Source organism: Dermochelys coriacea, chromosome 2 (genome assembly GCF_009764565.3).
Source record: "Dermochelys coriacea isolate rDerCor1 chromosome 2, rDerCor1.pri.v4, whole genome shotgun sequence".
Taxonomy (NCBI): domain Eukaryota; kingdom Metazoa; phylum Chordata; order Testudines; family Dermochelyidae; genus Dermochelys; species Dermochelys coriacea.
In genome coordinates, this window is record NC_050069.1 from 94,499,756 (window position 1) to 94,520,463 (window position 20,708).

Sequence of the window (20,708 nt, forward strand, 5' to 3'; positions counted from 1 at the left end):
ATGTAGTCTCTTTGTGTGATGGTAAGGGTGATAAGGGGTAGGGATCCTAGGCTGAGGATTAGGGTTATAAAGGGTAGGTGCCTTCGGTTATGGTTAGGGCTTCAAAGGGCAGGTCTCATTGGGGGAGGGTTAGGGTATTAAAGGGAAGGTCTTCTTGGGATAGGTCTAGGTTTACAAAGGAAAGGATCCTCAGGAGAGGGTTAGGGTTATACAGGGTACGTCTCCTTGGGCAAGGCCATGGGCCACTAAGGCCCAGGCTACTTGGATGAGGGTTAGAGAAACAAAGGGTAGATCTCCTCAGGAAAAGTTAGGGCTATAAAGGGTAAGAGGTTAGAGTGAGGTTAGAGTTCTAAAAGATAGGGCTCCTTGGGCAAGGTTTCAAAGGGTAGGACTTCTCTGGTGAGGATAAGTGTAATAATGTGTAGGGTTCCTCAGGTGAAGGTTAGGATTCTAAAGGGTAGGACGCCTTGGGTGAAGGATTACATTCATAAAGAGTATGGCTCCTAGGGCAAAGGTTAGGGTTATATAGAGTAGACCTATTAGGTCCCTATGTACACGATAGATCCCCCTGACATCCACATTGTAAACTAAAAGGGGCCTAGGGGAAGGACTAGGAAAAGCACAGGGATCAACCTATTCTGCGAGCAATGGAAAAAAAAAACAGGAATGGGAGTGTATGTTAATGGTTTATAAGCAGGGTTCCAGAGGAGGAGACCCCTGACAGCATGCACTGCTCCTCAGAGGAATCCAGGAGCCAGTGAATGCCACCCAGAGGAACTGTGCTTGGAGGTATGATGTCAGAAGAGAACAGAAATAGGCCCCACAGTTGCAGACCACTACTCCATCCTACCTCCTGGTATGGTGGATGGCCAGTGCCAGGAGGAGGTTTATGAGGAGGTCCTGTGGCTTTGTGGGACTATGGATAGAGGGTGCATGGTCCCTGTGCTAGGGCTAGGGTTACTATGGGTAGGGGTCTCTGCCCTAAGGTTAGGGATCCTATGGGTAGATGAGTGGAGGCTAGGATTAGGGTTGCTGTGAGTAGGGGACCCCACCTAGGGTTAAGGTTCCTATGGATAAGTGACTTGAGAGTAGGGTAAGAGTTCCTGTGGCTAGGGGTCCCACCCTAGGCTTAGCTTCCCTGAGCTAGGCTTAAGGTTCCTATCTATAGAAGACTTGAGGCTAGGGTTAGGGTTTTTATAGATTGGGGTCTCTTCCCTAGGGTTCGGGTTCCCTACCCTAGGATTCCAATTCCAATGGGTAGGGTTCTACACCCTAAATTCAGGTTTCTTATGGGTAGGGGTCCCTGCACTAGGGTTAGGTTTGCTATATGTAGGGGACTTCAGGCAAGCGTTAAGGTTCCTATGGGTAGGGGACTTGAGGCTAGGCCTTGGGTACTTGCCCTATGGTTTGGGTTCCTATAGATATTGCTCTAAATCATGGGTTTAGGGTTCCTATGAGTAGGGATCCGCATCCTAGGGTTAAGGTTGCAATAAGGAGGGCCCTTGGAAGGTTCCTATGGTAAGTGCACTTGTAACTAGGGTTAAAGGTGATGTGAGGAGTATACTTAGATCTACGTTTAGGGATTGTAAGAGTAGGGTCTCTGTCCTAGGATTAGGTGTCCATGGAGATGGTACTTGGAGCTGGGTTTTGGGTTTATACAGCTCCGCACTGTAGGGTTAATGCTCCTATGGCTAGGACTCCCTGCCCTAAAGTTATGGTTCCTATGTGTAGGGCACTTGTAGCTATGGTTAAGGTGCCTATGGGGAGGGTTCGTGGAACTAGGGTTATGGTTTGGGTTCCTTTGGGTACGTCTTCATAGCTTAGGGTTCCTACGGGTTGGGCATATGGAGGTAGGGTTAGCGATACTATGGGGAGGGTACTTGGAGGTTGGGTTCTGGTTCCTACATGTAGGGCTCCCCACCCTACAGTTTGTGTTTCTAGGGTTAGGGTCCCTGTGGGTAGGGCTCTAGGCTGTAGAGTGAAGGCTTCTATTGGTAGGACTCCCTGCCCTAGGGTTGGGGTTTATATGGGTAGGGCACTGGGAGCTGCATTTAGGGTTCTCATGTGGAGGGCTCCCTGCCCTAGGGTTAGGGTTCTTATAAGAAGGGTAATTGGAGATAGGACTTGGTTCCTATAGTGTGAGAACTTGGAGGTAAGATTAGGGTTTTATGGGTAGGACTCCGCACCGCAAGATTAAAGTTCCTTTGGAGAGTCCACTTGGAACTAAGAATAGGTTTCTTATTCGTACAGCTCCCCAGCCTCGGGGTAGGGTTCCTATAAGAGGGATCTTCAGGTTAGGGTCTGGACCATAGGGTTATGATTCCTGTGGGGACGGCTCTTCTCAATACTGTTAGTGAAGCTATGGGTAATGGTCATTGCCCTAGGGTTAGAGTTCTTGTTGGGAAAACTCTTTAGACTAGGGTATTGGTTCCTATGGGTATGGATTTTGGTTCTTATGGGTAAGGGTCCACACCCTATCATTAGGATTGCTGTGGGGAGGGTTGTTCAGTCTAGGATTAGGGTTCCTATGGGCTGTGCCCTAGCATTAGGTTTCCTATCAGGAGGGGTCTTTTGGCTTGGGTTAGGGGTCCTTTTGGTAAGGGTCCCCACTCTAGGGTGAGGCTTCCTAAGTATAGGGTTCTTAGGGCTAGGTTCAGGGTAAACTACAGGAATGGGACCCTGCCATAGCAGTAGAGTTCCTATTGGTAACAGTCTGTCGTTGGGGGAGTGTTTGTAATGGGTAGGGCTCGTTTTCCTAATATTATGGCTCTTTGGGGTAGGGTGAAGGTTCCTAAATGTTTGCTGGCTTAGGTTAAGTTTCCTATGGCTCAATGTTACCACCCTACTTTTAAGTTTTCTATGTGCAAGAGTCTCCGGTCTAGGGATAGGGTTTCTAAGGACAGGGATCTTGAGGCGAGGGTTAAGATTCCTGTGAGTAAGCATCCCCAGCATAGGTGTAGGGTCTTCGCCATCGGTGAGTTAAGGGTCCTAACAATACTGTTCTTAGGACTATGTTTAAGGTTCCTATGCATAAGTGTCCCCCCGCCCCCAGAGTACAAAGAAACTTGCAAGGGGGCTGGGCAGGGCAGGCAACAAAGGGAAGGTGGCAAACTGCAAGGGGTGGGGTCTGGTGGACAAGCAGGGGGAGGGGGAATCTTTGCTGCCATCTAAAAGGTGGAGAGGTGGATGCAATTAGGCTTGTGAGCAAATGGAGGCCATCCACAAGTGGTCTTCAGGAGTGGATGGATGAGGGTGGGGGTAGAGGGGAGGGAGGGCTCTGCGCCACTCTCCCTTCCCAGCAGCAACGGTAACAGCAGCAAAAGCCCAGTCACAGTAGCAAGAGCTCCAGTGGCCTCCTCCTGCAGCAGCAGCTGCCGCCAAAGCAAAGGCTACCCCCTCCCTTAGGAACAGCAGTAGCAGAGCAGCCAGACACGCTCCTCAAGCTGTAGCAATGACGACTAGCTGGAATCCCCGGCCCAGGAAGGAAGAGCCATGGGCATGGCTCCCGCAGCTAGTATTAGGCTTTCTATGGGAAGGGCTCTTCCAGCAAGGGTTAGGGTCATAAAGGGGAGGGCTCCTCAGACGAGGGTCAGGCTTTAAGTGGATAGGGCTCTTCAGGTGAGGGTTAGAAGTCATAAAGAATAAAGTTCCTTGGACAAGGGTTAGGGCCTTAAAGGGCAGAACTGCTAGGGTTAGGGTTTCTCAGGTGAGGGTCAGGCTTTAAAAGGGTAGGGCATCACAGGCAGGGGTTAGGGTTCTAAAAGGTTTCTCTCATTTAAATCAGATACTCACATGTATGCTGCTGCTGTTCAAATCTGCTGTTTGAACACAAGAAGATATGAGGTTTCTAAAGATACCATTTTCTAAAATACTTTGGGGTGCAAATGTAACCCCCTCAAAAAAATCTGCCAAAACCACACATGTTAAAGTCCACCCAAAAACTAACTGAAAGTCAGTAAGCCCCAGCCATGCTCTTAGTGAGAAACACTACTTAACATGAGGGTAGCCGGAGTTTCAAAATGGTAATCAGCTATTGTATGCTTTGGAATAGTCTATTCTTGGGGTGAAAATGGACCTTGGTGGCAAATTCTCTATATGAAAGAAAAGTCTGCAACTGTCTAGTGAGGAGCAGATTAAAAATAGGTCTTCTGGATATCAAGAAGTACTCTGGCAACTAATAAGACAGTGAACAACAAATGGTGGACAATCTCCCTCAGTCCAGTGGGCAGACATACGGCCCAACTCCCTACTGCCTGACACCCTGGGTAGTCTTACTCTGTGAGATGGATCCCAAATCAGAACGGAGTTTTACACCCTCTTTGCCAAAGTGTGAAAGAACCATGAAGAATAAATCAGCAGAGAATCAGGTCCACAACCTTCACCACTTCTTCCACCAGTCTCTATCTGCATTAGCTCAGTCCTATTTGGGTAGAATCTCAACCAGTGCACACTAATCCAATTAAATTTTAGTACCTTTTGATGCTGCTGCTAGGACATGCATGTGTTCTGACAGCTGTAAGAATAAGGACTGGTATTTAAATTAACTGGTGCTGCTAAGACATTCTTAATATATCTAGCCTCAGTGAAATTTTCTCAGATGGTATTTAGCAGTGAAGTGAATTATGTTACACAATATAAAAAGATCTAATAAAATTAAATTTGTGAGTTAAACAGAAAAGAGTACATGCTGAATTGGGCTTGAATTTCAATCCAAGTGATGATGGAGTTAAAGACTAGCATATTCCTTAAATGTATGATTACATGCACTTGCCCTACTAAAACAATGGCCTGTCTGTATTTTGGAGGCAGAATATTGAATTATGGCTGAGTTATAAACATCAAGTTACATTTTATAGGAAATTACAGAAATATAGAGGTACTATAAAAGAATCATAACCAAAACTTCTGTATTCCTTAAAGATATGTAGTGGAGATAGGTTATTTTAATATACCCAGTACCTACAGCTGTCTGACTTACTTATTCACTGGTATTTGATATTATATTTATTCTCATTATCATTCATCACTTGCCTTTATATGGCATCTTAGGTCTGAGGATCACAGAGTACTTTACAATTTTAATTAAGCCTTTCAACACTGTGAATAAATAAAAGTTATTAGACTCATGTTACAAATGGGAAATCGAGCCACAAAGAAGTTAGCTGACCTTACCTAAGTTCACACAGTCAGTCAGCAGCAGAACCAACAAAAACAGTCAGAAGAACAAACCCCTTCCTCTGTATACTTGATCATACTTTGTCTTGAATGGTATCAGGTCAGGAATGGAGAATACCTTTACCTTAAACACTGGTGAATCAACATTTAAATTATAATTGCTAATCATTCTCCTAAAAGTGATCTAATTGCTCAGAGAAAATTGAAGATGTGAATACACGCCAATATGGACTATCTTTTAGGAAATGGACTCCTTCAAATTTGAAGGGCCTACATTTTTGAGTGCTACCTATGAGATAATTAAATACTATAAAGTAAGTGTAACATTTATTTCTGAGCTAATTAAAGAAATGAGGTGATATTTATTAATCTATTACTGTTACATTGCAGGAATACCATTTTCACTTGCCTCCTGTGGAAAATTCCATTCTGAAAACACACATTGTCCTAGCACTAAAACAGCTCTTGTCACACAGCAGGCTACAATCTTCTTCTTTTGATGGACTCTGATCCAGCAAAATTAATAAAGACACATCGGCAGTCTGCCCTGTTTGATACTATTGATTATGACCATAAAACTTCTAAATTATGATTCAGGCAATATTTTCTTCTCTGACACTGTGTGTTCCTCCAGGTTCCATTTATTTTTAATTGGGACGCTGGCATTTTCCACTCTGACAACCAAATTAATGCTTAGCAGCATGAATAAATACTAGTCTATATATCACAGAACTTTTCCATCTGCTGAGCAACAGCGCGAAGTGAGTTGAGGAACCCCTTATCCCACCACAAACAGAGGTGCATGGATCTCTTCATAGCACTGAAAGGAGCACTGGGAGAGAGGACCATTTAATGTGTCAGCCTATGTGCCACATCCTCAAAGGAGTGTTGTCTGCTGTTTAAGGGACATGTATAACCCATATCCAACTACTTAATATATTAGGAGCTAATATTCTGCTTCCACTGAAGGTGGTGGTGGTAAAACTCCCATGCTTTCACAAGGAAAAGAGTTAGGTCAATGCTCAGCACTTTGAAAAATCCTACCCTTAACTTATAACACAAGTCTGAAAATGTTCATGTCTTGGGTTGTCTGTTTCATTAAGTTATTCACATCCAGCCTTGCTTCAGAAACATGTGGTATGCCATAGACAGACTAAATAACAGACACCTTCCCGGTTAAGGAATGTAGGTGTTATTTATGACTCCGCTGATATTTCAGAATAATATTTTCAGTTTCCCAAATGATTCTTTATTTGGTGTGGAATACTGCTACTCTGCAGACTTATGCCTGTCAGTCCTAAACGTTTCAAAACATTGTAAAGTCCTGGCTGGGCTAAGTATGCACCACTGTGCTATACTGGATGTAATGTCTGTACTGCTTAAGTACTGGAAGTTCCACTGCTTTTACTGGCAAACTCCAAGGGGTCTGGAGGCTCTGTTAAGCACACCGAAGTCTAGATGCTTATTTAAACTCAGATCCTGCAGAACTAGACTGTAAATATAATAATCACTGGATTTCTTATTTCAACTTGGCAGGAAATAGCACAACCAGAGTTTTTCTAATGGTATTTAATTACTTCCATTGTCATGGCTAGAGCAAGGTAGCGTAAAGAGGGGATTTTAGGAATAATAGGAAAAGTTTTCTGAACCTTTCCTAATTTTTTTTAAAGTGTCTTTAGTTTGAGTTGTGTGTGAAGATTATGTGTTCTTATTTTATCCCTGCTTATTCAACCATCTCCAAACAGAAGATTAAGGGCCACATTCAAAAGGGGGAATTTGATTTACATTTAAGTGTAAAATGAGTAATCCCTGAACTGGTGCCTGATTAAGCCACATGCATTAATGAGTCATTCCTGCGTTAGGCTTCAACCAATCCACAAGCCAGGGGCTCATCCAGTGACTCTCAGAGCATGTATATAAACCTCTCTGTGTGCTCTGTGTGCTCCATGTCACTTAATGGCTTGGAACTCTCCCCTGTCCAATAACAGTAACAGACTCCACAAGCCTGAGGCCATGTCTACATTACAAAGTTAAGTTGATTTTATGTAAGTCGACATCGAGCCTCCGATATAAACAAGTTGATCTTGTGTTTCCCCACTATTGTCATTGTGTCAGCAGATTTCAGAGTAGCAGCCGTGTTAGTCTGCATTCGCAAAAAGAAAAGGAGTACTTGTGGCACCTTAGAGACTAACAAATTTATTAGAGCATAAGCTTTCGTGAGCTACAGCTCACTTCATCGGATGCATTTGGTGGAAAAAACAGAGGGGAGATTGATATACATACACAGAGAACATGAAACAATGGGTCATGCCCCTCTGCCATGTACATTGGTCAAACTGGACAGTCTCTACGTAAAAGAATGAATGGACACAAATCAGACGTCAAGAATTATAACATTCAAAAACCAGTTGGAGAACACTTCAATCTCTCTGGTCACTCGATTACAGACCTAAGAGTGGCTATCCTTCAACAAAAAAGCTTCAAAAACAGACTCCAACGAGAGACTGCTGAATTGGAATTAATTTGCAAACTGGATACAATTAATTTAGGCTTGAATAGAGACTGGGAATGGATGAGTCATTACACAAAGTAAAACTATTTCCCCATGTTATTTCTCCCCCCACCCCCCAACCCACCCCCCACTGTTCCTCAGATATTCTTGTTAACTGCTGGAAATAGCCTACCTTGCTTGTCACCATGAAAGGTTTTCCTCCTTTCCCCCCCTGCTGCTGGTGATGGCTTATCTTAAGTGATCACTCTCCTTACAGTGTATATGATAAACCCATTGTTTCATGTTCTCTGTGTATGTATATCAATCTCCCCTCTGTTTTTTCCACCAAATGCATCCGATGAAGTGAGCTGTAGTTCACGAAAGCTTATGCTCTAATAAATTTGTTAGTCTCTAAGGTGCCACAAGTACTCCTTTTCTTTTTGTGTCAGCAGAGTGCATCCTCACTAGCAGGTCTTGCATTGATGCATGAAGTACTGCACTGTGGGTAGCTATCCCACAGTGCATGTAGTCACGTGGAATTTTGGGTTGGGCTTGCAATGTCTTATGGCAGTGTTTCCCAAACTTGGGACAGTGCTTGTTCAGGGAAAGCTCCTAGAGGGCTGGGCCAGTTTGTTTACCTGCCACGTCCACAGGTTTGGCCGATCGCGGCTCCAACTGGCCACGGTTCACCACTGCAGGCCAATGGGGGCTGCAGGAAGCGGCGCGGGTTGAGGGACGTACCGGCCACCGTTTTCTGCAGCCCCCATTGGCCTGGAGCGGTGAATTGTGGCCAGTGGGAGCCACGATTGGCCGAACCTGCAGACATGGCAGGTAAACAAAGTGGCCCAGCCGGCCCTCCAGGGGCTTTCCTTGAACAAGTGGCATCCGAAGTTTGGGAAACACTGCCTTATGGGACCTAAACATTTGCATAGGTGGTTATGGGAATATGGTATTAGCCTCCCATGATGCACTTACTTCACTTCCTCGCTGAAATCAATGGCGAACAAACCAAGCCTTTTTTTTTTTAAACCTGGGTTACCCATGCAGATGCCATAGTACGATAACCATGGACCCCGCTCAGCTGTACACTGTTGTTGTGAGCATTACAAACACCTTGTGCCTTATTTTGCAGTATTTACACAGCCAATACAGGAGTCACTATGTGGAACAACATGATGACACATAAGCAGCCCTGCTGGAAGACAGAGCAGAGCAATTCACAGTTGCTCGTGGCAATCATGCATCACCTTGACATGGTTCAATGCCACTTCTGGGCCTGGGAAACAAGCACTGACTGGCGGGACTGTGTCATTATGCAGCTATGGGATGATGAGCAGTGGCTGCAGAACTTTTGAATGCATAAGGTCATTTTCCAGGAACTGTGTGAAGAGCTTTCCCCAGCCCTGAAGTGCAGCAATACTAAAATGAGAGCTGCTCTGATAGTGGAGAACTGAGCAGTGATAGCTCTGTGAAAGCTTGCAATGCTAGACTGCTACCGGTCAGTGGGGAATCAATTCTGAGTGGGTAAATCTACCCTGAGATCTGTTGACTGCCCTGCTAACTTGGATCACAGACTTCTGCTAAGAAGGGTAGTGACTCTGGGCAATGTGCAGGACATAATGGATGGTTTTGCCACAGTAGGGTTCCCTAACTGTGGTGGGGCTATAGATGGAATGCATATCCCTATCTTGGCACCAGACCACCTTGCCAAAGAGTACATAAATTGAAAGGGCTACTTCTCAATGGTGTTGCAAATGCTGGTGGATCACAGGTGCCATTTCACCGACATCCAGGGGCAGCAGGTTTGTATAATTTTTGGTGGTGCCAAGAATGGGTCCAAGTCACACCCCCCCCACCTCCTTAAGGGTCTGGGACAGGGGAGGTGGTGGGCTCTGGGAGGGCATTGGGTGCAGCCTCTAGGTTGGGGCAGGCGGTGGGCTCTGGGAAGGCATTTGGGTGCGGGGTGTAGGCTCTGGGAGGGAGTTGGGGTGTGGGGTCTAGGCTGGGGTAGGGGCAGGAAGAGTGGGTGATGTGCTTTGGGAGGGAGTTTGGGTGGGGGTCTGGAGTGCAGGGAGTGAGAGCTTTGGCTGGGGGCACAGGGTCTGGGGTGGGACAGGGATCAGGAGCTTGGGGTGCAGACAGGCTGCCCCAGGGTGAGGGCCAGAGAAGAGGACTCCCCCCAATCCTTTTCCCCACTGCTGCTGCCCCTCACCATAGCCTCACGGGGGGGTGGGGGTGGTGGATGGGGCTGCCCCTTGCCCAGCATGCAGGGTGTCACAGGGCTGGCCCTTGCCCTGGGGCTGCAGTGGGGAGGAATTGCATGATCACAGGGCAAGACACTCAAGGAAGCCCCAGCAGCTGCTCAGCTGAGTGAGGTCCCGAGGTCTATTCCTGCATCTGCTGCAGGTGGGTGCTGGAGACAGGGAGGGCTGCCAATCATGTGTGCACCTCCTCCCTTACTCTGGTGCAGCAGCAGCCAGCTGCCTCAGTCTGCTCCTGTTCTGTAGCCTTGCCTTAGGCGGCAGTGCAGGCAAAGGGGAGCAGCAGGGCAGCAACCCACTTTTAATCAGGTAGGGACACTCGGGGGGGTGGGGGGGGGTAAGGGAGGGAAGAGAAAGATGCTCCAAGCAGGGCCAGGGGAGAGACCTGGCTCCAAACATTGGTGGAGCTGGGCTCCCAGCCCTGAATATTGGTGGAGCCTGGGCACCATGGGCCCATGTAACTCGCCGGCCCTGCCGACATCAACCTGGGGTGGTTGGGAAAGGTGCATGACACATGCATCTTTAGGAACTCTGGTCTGTTCAGAAAGCTGCAAGCAGGGACTTTCTTTCCAGACTACAGAATAACCATTGGGGATGTTGAAATGCCAATTGTGATCCTGGGGGACCCAGCCTACCTCTTGCTCCCATGGCTCATGAAGCTGTATACAGGCAGCTTGGACAGCAGTAAGAACTGGTTTCCCGTCGGCTGAGGGGCTCAGCATCTCTGAGAGGCTTTGAAAACCAGTTTCAACAATCAGCCACAGTAACATGATCCTTACCAAACGGTCCCCTTCACTGCATTTTCTCCCTGGTAAAGTCCACCCCCACTAACTAACTAATTCATGTATTGAATGAATAAAAAGTCTTTTCTCCTAAACTCATTAAGTTTGATTATACACAGAAATAGCAAAGAAAAGTAAGATAACCTGGGGCAAAAGGGGTCATAACCCTGGGGGGAGAAACAAGGACAGCTTGCTTACAGATGCCCCGATTTGGCTCTGACTACTAGGCATGACCATTTTTCTTATGGTTTCTGACAGTGGGTTCCTAAAGTTAGTTATCTCAATCTAGATTGAGATATGTACATAAATGTGACATGACTTTCAGAAATTCTGGGCACCCTCTTCTCCCATGAGTGTCTTGTTAAAGTCCCAAATTCTGTTTTAGTTGCTTATCTTTAGGCACTCAATTTGCAAACCATTACCCTACATACTTTTACAAAGAACAATAGAAATTAAACTGTTCATGTTTAGACATTGTTCATCTAGTTCAGCGATCAGCAACCTTTGGCAGCCCATCCTGAAAATCTGCTGGCAGCCAGGATGGTTTATTTACCTGCAGCATCCACAGGTTTGGCCAATCACAGCTCCCACTGGCCATGGTTTGCTATTCCAGGCCAATGGGGGCTACAGAGAGTGGCAGCCAGCACATCCCTCAGCCCACGCCACTTCCCGCAGCCCCCATTGGCCTGGAACAGCAAACTGCGGCTAGTGGGAGCTGTGATCGGCTGACCCTGAGAATGCTGTAAGTAAACAAACAGTCCCTTATGGGCTGCGAGCCAAAGGTTGCCAATCCCTGATCTAGTCAATAGATCATATTATTAGATTAGAATATGATTTATCAAAGTTGTCAAAGGATAATGGCCTCCTGCTGTTACATAAATACTCAAGCAAAGCTAAGGGGTTTATTTTGAAAGTGGGAGACACTGATCCTGTGCATGTGATTACGCTGATGTTATAACTTACACTAAGTAACTGAAATGGGATTATTTTTCTGGAAGGATACTGGTGTAAAATGTCAGTTTCTCTATCTTGTTAGCTTTGAATATACTTTCAATTAGCAAGAACAGATGTGCTGTGTTGTTTAAAAACAAACTGCGGTGTCACTAATTATTTGTACTGCAGTAGCACCTAGGTGGGTGAGGAGGACTGCATTGTGCTAGGTGCTGTATAAATATGGGGAAGAAGAAGAGAAGAAAAAAAACAGACAGTCACCCATGTAAACTGAAGTTTGATTATTTCACTTTGATCAATAAGTAAAAGCCAGTCATAATGGCTAGCCCAGATACATTGGGAATTGTATCTAAATCCTGCACATTTACAAAAACAAAACTATTTTAGTACTTCAAAGTTTTTCCCTTGTCAGATAATTAGTTCAAACTACAGTCTGTAGCATAATAGCTAAGGTAGAGGTTGGTTTCAATTTCATTTAATTATGATGGAAATGGATAAATTACATATTCAACTGGATTTTATTTAGTAAAATCCAATTACTGTTGGATAAATGGAGACAGAGCAATCAGTCATTGCATTTCCTGCTAGGCAAATGTCTTATTATACTGTAAAATGTAATAATCACTCAGTTTACCTCTGATTCAGAACATCTGAAATCCATTGCACAATTTAAAGCATATCAGCAAAAAGGGAGCATTGTTCTAAAACATAATAGAGGGAGAAATACACTTTTCCACCAAAGAAAAAAATTACATTTTTATCTTATGGAAACTGCAGTGCATGTTTTTAATTCTAAATTAGAAAAACTAGAATTCAGGCTGAATGTTGCCTGCAGGAATTCTAGGCTTTGTTTCTGACAACATAAATATAAAAAGCCCCATCTGAACAAATGTTAGACTCTTTCTGAAGAGTATGATGAATGTTCATCAGCAGTCCTAGACCACTGCCTGATCTCAAGTGGAATCAAATTGGAGCTTTCCAAGAGAAATCAGGAGATAAACCAAGCTTTGAAGTTCTATTTAATCTAACTTCCTTGCACACCTTTAATCTTGCATGAACAAACAAAGCAAACTTGTCTTCCCAACTCAGTGAGAAATGACCAAAGCGAAATACACAGTAAGTTTATAACTGTGCAGATATAATTGTTAGAAAACTATGACAAGGGTTCCTTCCCCTGGTCCTGCAGTGAGGAGCCTGTATTTTGAGTTTGGTCTTCTGGGGGTATCATATAGTTTTTCATGGTAAGGTCTGAGTAGGAATTTCAGATCGATGTCAGATCTCTTTTTGACTACAGAAACAGTGAAGGTGATAGGTACAAAAGTCCATTTGTATGCCTTATTTATGAACTATGTAACAAGCAAACATGCACAACCCACAGGATACTTTGAATGTTGCTTAGCAAAAAGGCATATTGGAATTCTAAATTAGAGATTTTCCTAAGGCCACGTCTACGTTACCCGCCGGATAGCGATTGATCTATCGGGGATAGATTATTGCATCTAGTGTAGATGTGATAAATCGATCCCTGATCGCTCTGCCGTCGACTCCGGAACTCGACCATGGCAAGAGGCAGAAGTGGAGTCAACGGGGGAGCGGCGGCCGTCATTCCCGCACCGCGAGGACGTGAAGTAAGTGATTCTAAATCGATCTAAGATACGTTGACTTCAGCTACACTATTCTCGTAGCTGAAGTTGCTTATGTTAGATCGATCCCCCCCACTGCCAGTGTAGACCAGGCCTTAGAGACATTATCTGTATTATCCAGTGAGGTAAAAATCATGATGAAAACAGGCCAACAGCTGCAGAGATGTTTGCATGCTTTTATAATACCCTCTACCTAGCATATATCATATCACTAGAGCTGGGTGAATTTTTTGGACAAATCTTTTTTCTGTGGGGAAAAAAAATGCAGATTTGGTAACAAAATATTTTGTGATTTTGTCAGTTTCACCAAAGTGATTGCATCAAAAGAATAATGTTTTTTGGGAAAAAAAACAAAACAAAAGACAATGTTTTGCTTTAACATTTTCAGAAAGGAACATTCTTATTCATTCTAAATGTTCTCATTTTGAAAAGTCCTTCAATTTTATTAAAAATAAGAAATTTTTTTTTAGAAAAATGCTTGAAACTGAAATAAAATGTTTCATTTGTGGTTGAACAAAACATTTAGTTCAACCTGAATCAATTTCTTGCTGGAACTAACAAAACAAAAAGCTGTTATGTGCATAGTTCTACACATTACTCACTAGTGACTGGACTCAGCAACAATACAGGCTTCTAACATCTCATAGCTCAGTGAACTTTCCTTTAGCTCTACTGGAAGAAGCTTCTGGTTTTCATGCTGCATGTTGGAAGGTTTTTTCTTCCCTGAGATTGTGTTGTATGTGGCTACATTTGCCCTCTTCCTAGCCTTCAAAGCAAAATATAGGCATTGAAATTTTAGAGAGGCAAGCTTTAAGAGAAGTTATTTGTTGCCTTCAAACTACAATTTTCTTTTACTAACTGTTGCTGGGAAATTGAAGACCGCCAAGATAGTATTTCTCTTGGTAGCATTCCAGCTAATTTTCAATCTCTTTGGTACTGAGGCAATATATTAAAAGTTCTGTCCACATATGACAGCATGCACTGGGGCATAATGATAAGCAGATATTATTTGCAGCAGATGTAATAGCAACCAGAAGCATTGCTGCCTGAATTATTTTGCAAATACTTTCATATTATCTTGGATTTATATGTGGACCTTTACACATTTACATGTGGAACCCTCAAGGCACAGTTAGTGGTAATTGTGATGGGTTGGATCACAGAAACCCCCTTGGGGCTGCCAACTGACGTGCCAAGACTACTTCTGCCCCTGCTTTCCCTGCCAGCTTGGGACTCCAGCACCCTGTCTTGTTGAGCCAGACACGCCAGTCTGCTGCAGCACAGACCCAGAGTCTGAACCATGTGCCCCAAAGCTGCAGACTAACTGAAAGCAACTTAGGAAGTGTTCCTGTCTGACACTCAGATGCCCAACTCCCAATAGGATCTAAACCCAAATAAATCAGTTTTATCCTGTATAAAGCTGATTTAAAATCAGAAAAGTATACAGCCAATATTCATAACTCCAAATACAACAATGACACATGCATACAAATAAGATTATAGATTCAGTAGATCATAACCTTTACAGAGATATGTTACATGGCATATGTAACATAAGCCATTCTAGTTATGTCATATATACATTCATAACCATATTTCCATAAAGCCTTATGAGGTGCACCATCACAGTAATAACAGAGTAAAATTGGTGGTGACATAGTAAATGAAGTTATTTGAATGTGGATGGTACTTACAGTAACACACAAGGCAAAGTAAATCTAGGGTCACGGTGGATTCTCCATCACTGGCCATTTCTAAATCAAGATTGATTTAAAAAAAAAAGATATGTTTTAATTCAAACAGGATTTATTTTGGGAAAGTTCTGACCTTATAACAGGGACATATGAGATTATCACAATGGTGCCTTATGGCCTTGGAATGTATAAGAACAAATACTATATAGATTCTCCATGAAGCCCAGCTAAAATGAAATTGCTTACCAATCCTGTCACTAGAAATTATGTAGCTGTTGTGAACAGGTGAGCCCTCGCCCAGTGGTTACAGTCTGCAGTGGCATCCCCACCCAGTGGTTAGGAGGAACCTGGGCCCTCCCACTCCATCAGGTTCCAACCCACGGGCATTATTGTGCACTGTAAGGAAGGCATTCACAACCTGTGGTCTGGCTAATACTCTTTCCAGGTCTCTTCCTACAGCTCCATCCCACCTCACAGTGTGTCACAGCTTGTAGTTGTGCCTTGCAATCCAACGATAGGCCTCTGTGGGCTAGGGAGTCCCTGCTTTGTGCATCAGTCCTCCTCCTAAAGGTATACAGTTTTGGCATAGTCCCTTTGTAGCAGCGAGCACAGGTTTGCCTCCAGCATAGCTAGATAGCTGGTGGAAGAAGTGTTCCCCTTTCAAGTTCCTCCTCCAACTAAAGGATGCCCAGCAAGCCCACCAGGGCTTCTTGGTCCCAGAGTGACTCCTGTATGCCATCTCCCTCTTATAAGGTTTATCCACCCCATCACAGTACCCATGTGAAAATTCAGATATCCCATACTCACATCATTCAGAGGATGTGGTGCATTTACATTACCTGTAATACTTCACAGGACTAAGAGTCACCTTGTTACTACCTGCCTCCAGTGTGAGGCTTTATTCCAGCTCATATTAGCTTCCTCACTTAACCAGCCTGTCTGGCCACCATTGCTGTAATACTTGCAGGGCAGGTACTTCTGAGAATGACACTGTAGTGTGGGAATAAATGCTGTGTGGAACCACATGTTGGATGCAGAAAAGATGGTGAAAGGATGATTGAGGAAATTGTGGAATGAGAAGTGGCCTGTGTAGTTTGAAGGAGGGAAAATTTTCTTGAAGATTACTGGTGTAGCTCTTGTGGGTGCCCTTGCTTGTAAATTATTGGACCTGTGTTTCATTTAAAATACTGCAATTTGCCAAGAATTTAAATAGGTGTTGTAGATATAATTTTTTTAATACCTACATTAAATACTGGCACATAACTGGATAATATCATGAGATTTAATATCCCAGTATTTTACTAGGTCTATTACAGTGTCTCACCACTTACACATAAACGAAGCTTCATACCAGGGCATTTTTTAAAAACTTGTTTACTAAAGAGGCTGAGAAATCATAGCATAGACTTGTAGTTACTATTTGTATGTACTATTTGATGTATGTCCTTATTTCTTTCTGCACTTAGGACTAGACTTTGGCTTTAAAAGTCCCTGATACATTAGGCAAGATGGTGCAGAAGAGATTTACATCTCTGGCAACTCCCAGAGACAATTTGTGTGAACAGGACAGAGGAAGCAGACTGCCACCAGAAGTATGATGGCTCATACACAAGGTTACAAAGACAAGGTAGGTGAGGTGATACCTTTTATTCGACAAACTTCTGTTGGTGAGAAAGACAAGCTTTCAAGCCACACAAAACACTTCAACTTTAGGAAAGGTCTGTTATCTACAGCCAGGGACTCTGATACCACAGAATATACTCTGAGGAGAAACTCTGGGATATACACCTTACCACACTTAAAAATCACCTTCATCAAACCAGGATTTTCCACCAGAGGAGTAAATCACATTATGGAATGGGCCACCCAAATACCCAGACAGAATCTGCTTTAATACAGAAAAAACCCTCTGTCTGCAAACCCATCATTGTCACCTACCACACCACACTTAAGCGTAAAACAAAAACATCAAACTACAACCCACACTTGAAGGGAATCCCATCCTCAAAGAAGTCTTTTCTGAACCCCTACTTCTGGCCTTCAAACAACCACCTCAGCCTCTCCAAGCTCAACATCAGAAGCAAGCTCTGCCACAGGACACTAACTGAAAGTGTCACCAGACGCTTCCAGAACAGATGCAATACCTGCAGATATATCTCCACTGCAGCAATAAACACCCCCCACAACACACCTTTCAAGATCTGTTGATAAGAACATAGGAACGGCCATACTGGGTTAGACCAATAGTCCCTCTTGCCCAGTATCCTGTCTTTGATAGTGTCCAATGCCAGGTGCTTCAGAAGGAATGACCAGAACAGGTAATTGAGTGATCGATCCCCTGCTGTGCATTCACAGCTTCTGGCAGTCAGAGGCTTAGGGACACCTAGAGCATGGGGTTGCATCCCTGACCATTTTGGCCAATAGCCATTGATGGACCTATCCTCCATGAACTTACCTAATTTTTTTAATTCTATTATAGGTTTGGCCTTCATAACATCCCTTGGCAATGAGTTCCACAGGTTGACTGTGTGTTGTGCGAAGTAGTATTTCACTTTGTTTGTTTTAAACCTGCTGCCTGTTAATTTCATTTGGTGATCCCTAGTTGTTGTGTTATGTGAAAGAGTAAATAACACTTCCTTATTCACTTTCTCTACCCCATTTGTGATTTTAGAGACCTCGATCATATCCCATTTGGTCATCTCTTTTCTAAGAGAAAGAGTCCCAGTCTCTCACATCTTTCATCATATGGAAGCTGCTCAATACCCCTAATCATTTTTGTTGCCATTCGGTGTACCTTTTCCAATATATCTTTTTTGAGATGGGGTGACCAGAACTGCACACAGTATTCAAGGGGTGGGTGTATCAGGGATTTAGATATTTTCTGTCTTCTTATCTATCCATTTCCTAATGGTTCTATGATGTTGTGCATTTCTCTCATGGGTGCCTCTCATTGACCAGGTGTGAACCTGTCCTCTCAACTGTGGGTGAACACTTTTCACAGAGCGATCATTCTATATCTGACCTATCAGTCCTCATTCTAAAAGGAAACCTGCACAAAACTTTCAAAAGATGAGTCTGGCAACTTAAATTCCTTGCTCCGTTAGACACTAAGGGCAGTTCTACACTTAAAATGTTGCATTGGTGCTGATGCACTGATAAAGCTGTGCTTCTCTTGTGCTTAACTGAAGATGCTCCTATGCTAACAGGACAGCTTCTTCCCTCAGTGTATTTAATCCATCTCCATGATAGGCATTAGCTACGTTGAAGGGAGAAGTTCTCCAGCTGATATAGCACTGTTTACACGAGGGGTTAGGTTTGCATAACTACATCACTCAGGGGTGTGGATTTTTCACACCATGAGTGATGTAGTTATATGGATATAAGTCTGTAGTGTAGAGCTGGCCTAAAAATCATGGACTGTGCAGAGACACTAGATATAAGGCTTATTACAACAATCTGTAACCCACTACCCCCTCCTTTTGTCCTCTCACTGCAGAGGTGTTAACGGGCCACTCTACCTTGAATGGTCCCTAACTACGTATACTAAACAATCTGTTCCACCTTGCATTGTGCTTTGATGCCAGGAGTACCTTTCCCAGACCCAAAGAAGAGCTCTGTGTGACTCAAAAGCTGGTCTCTCTCAGAAGTTGGTGTAATAAAAGATATTACCTCACTCACCTTGTCTCTCTAATACCCTCAGTCTGATATGGCTACATCTACGCTGCATACAACATTTGCAAGGTTGGCAATTACTATACCTATTGAAAGGTTGCAGGGTGTGTAGAGATATGTTTATGAAAGATTGTGATTTGGAGATGCTCCCTCATAAGGAACTGTGTTACGAGTGTGGGACTTCAGAGATGTATTGCAGAGACAGGGGTGGGGAACACTGCATGGATGTGTGCAGCAGTTCACCAGAGATATGCTCCAGTTTGTTTTATTAAAGTTTTATTCCTTTCTCATTCACTTCTTGGTTATGTAATGAACCCCAAGATGGTTATGGTATGCACTGACATTAGCACTGGCACCGGCAGCTTGTTTAGAATGGACATGGGCCACATCCACAACCCAACCCATCTCCAGCTGAGTTGTCTACGACAGCTGGCTGGTTTTCTTACCCTTTTCCTCTGCACTGAGGTATAGTATTGTGTGGGGTTCTGGGCTGAAACACAAAGGGAAACTCAAACATTATGAACCCAGATGAAGTGAGAAAATGTCACATGTAACCCTACATATGGAAGGTAAAGGGTGTATTATTATTATTTGTATTATAGGAGCACTTAGAGGCCCCAACCAAGATCAAAGCTCCTATATTGCTAAATACAATATAGACCAGTGGTTCTCAAACATATTTGATGGGGCCCCTTCTTTGTGTCTGTAGTGGCTTATTTCCCCTCTTCCCCCCCAACCAAGTACATATACCACCACCCAGCTCTGAAGGCAGAATAGAGAGCAGCAGCTGTTGGCTGGGTGCCCAGCTCTGAAGGCAGCATCGCATCAGCAGCAGCACAGAAGTAAGGGTTACAATATCACTTTTCACAGCAGACTTAGAGCCCCATTGCCGCCCTTTCTTCTGCGCTGCTGATGCCACCCTGGGGCGGACAGCCAGTACCCCACTGCCTCCAGTTGAGAGATGGCGGGGAGGAGAGTCTGGGCTGCGTCCTGGTGAAGGAATGGGGTTGTGGTGCGGTATTTTGACAATGAAAAACATAGTCCAGCTGAACATTTTGTGTCTGTTAAGAGACTATTAACAGTTGATGCTCAGTCTATTTTTGACCAGTTAAATGACGTCCTTAGCATTCTTAAAATTGACTGTTTTGTTTTTTTTTTCAAATTGACTGGTCATCAGTGATGTCTGTCTGTTTTGATGGCACATGTACTATGTCCGGATGTACTGCGGGAGTTCAAATGAAATGTAAAGAAAGAAACAGTGAAATACTCTATGTACACTGCTATGTGCATTGTTTGAACCTTGTCCTAGTAGATGCATGCACTTCAAGTAAACAAAACAGAACCGTCTTTGAGTTTTTTGGTGTTATTCAGACTCTTTATACCTTCATGGAGGGGAGTCCTGTGCAACATGCAGTAATGGAGAAGATTTCACAAGAAGTAGGATCCCAGTTGAAGAGTTTGAAGTCACTATCAAACACAAGATGGGCATGCAGAGCAGAAGCAATGGCTGCTGTAAAACAAAACTACTCCATCAAGCTTTACAAGAGATTATCAAAACAACTCGCCTTGCTGATGCTAAAATAAAAGCCAGGGGCCTTATCCATGAACTAAATTCATTCAAGATCATTGTTGCCCTTCACATGATACACCCTATTCTCTAGATGGTGGTAAAAGTGAGTAAAGCTCTTCAAGCTCCAGATCTCAACTTTCTTACTGCAATGACAGAGGTGAAAAGCTTGTGTAACTCTTTGGCTGCGATGAGAAGTGGCCCAGAATATTTTCAATCTATTTTCAGTGACAGTGTGAAAATGTATGTAGAGAATGATATATCGATTCCCCCAGTTAAGAAGAGAAAAATATCCACTCATATTGATGACGTGTTTGAGTCCCAGCATCTCTTTGATATAAAAGAGGAGCAGGAGAGAATAACTTCATTTTACCCACTTCTAGACTCAGTGATTACTGGCATTGACCAGCGATTTGAACAGGAGACTTGTAAAATTGTGACTGCAATGGGAAAACTGCTGAGCTTAGACATT

The 20,708-nt window shown here is 43.8% G+C and overlaps 1 long non-coding RNA gene across 1 annotated transcript; it reads left to right on the forward strand.

Annotated features, from left to right (window-relative positions):
- Positions 1 to 1,436: 1,436 nt before the first annotated feature.
- LOC122458729 lies at positions 1,437 to 20,194 on the forward strand. Its single transcript, XR_006278931.1, has 3 exons — positions 1,437 to 1,447; positions 4,362 to 4,367; positions 20,041 to 20,194. It is a non-coding gene; the product is annotated as an uncharacterized LOC122458729 (long non-coding RNA).
- The last annotated feature ends 514 nt before the right edge of the window (positions 20,195 to 20,708 follow it).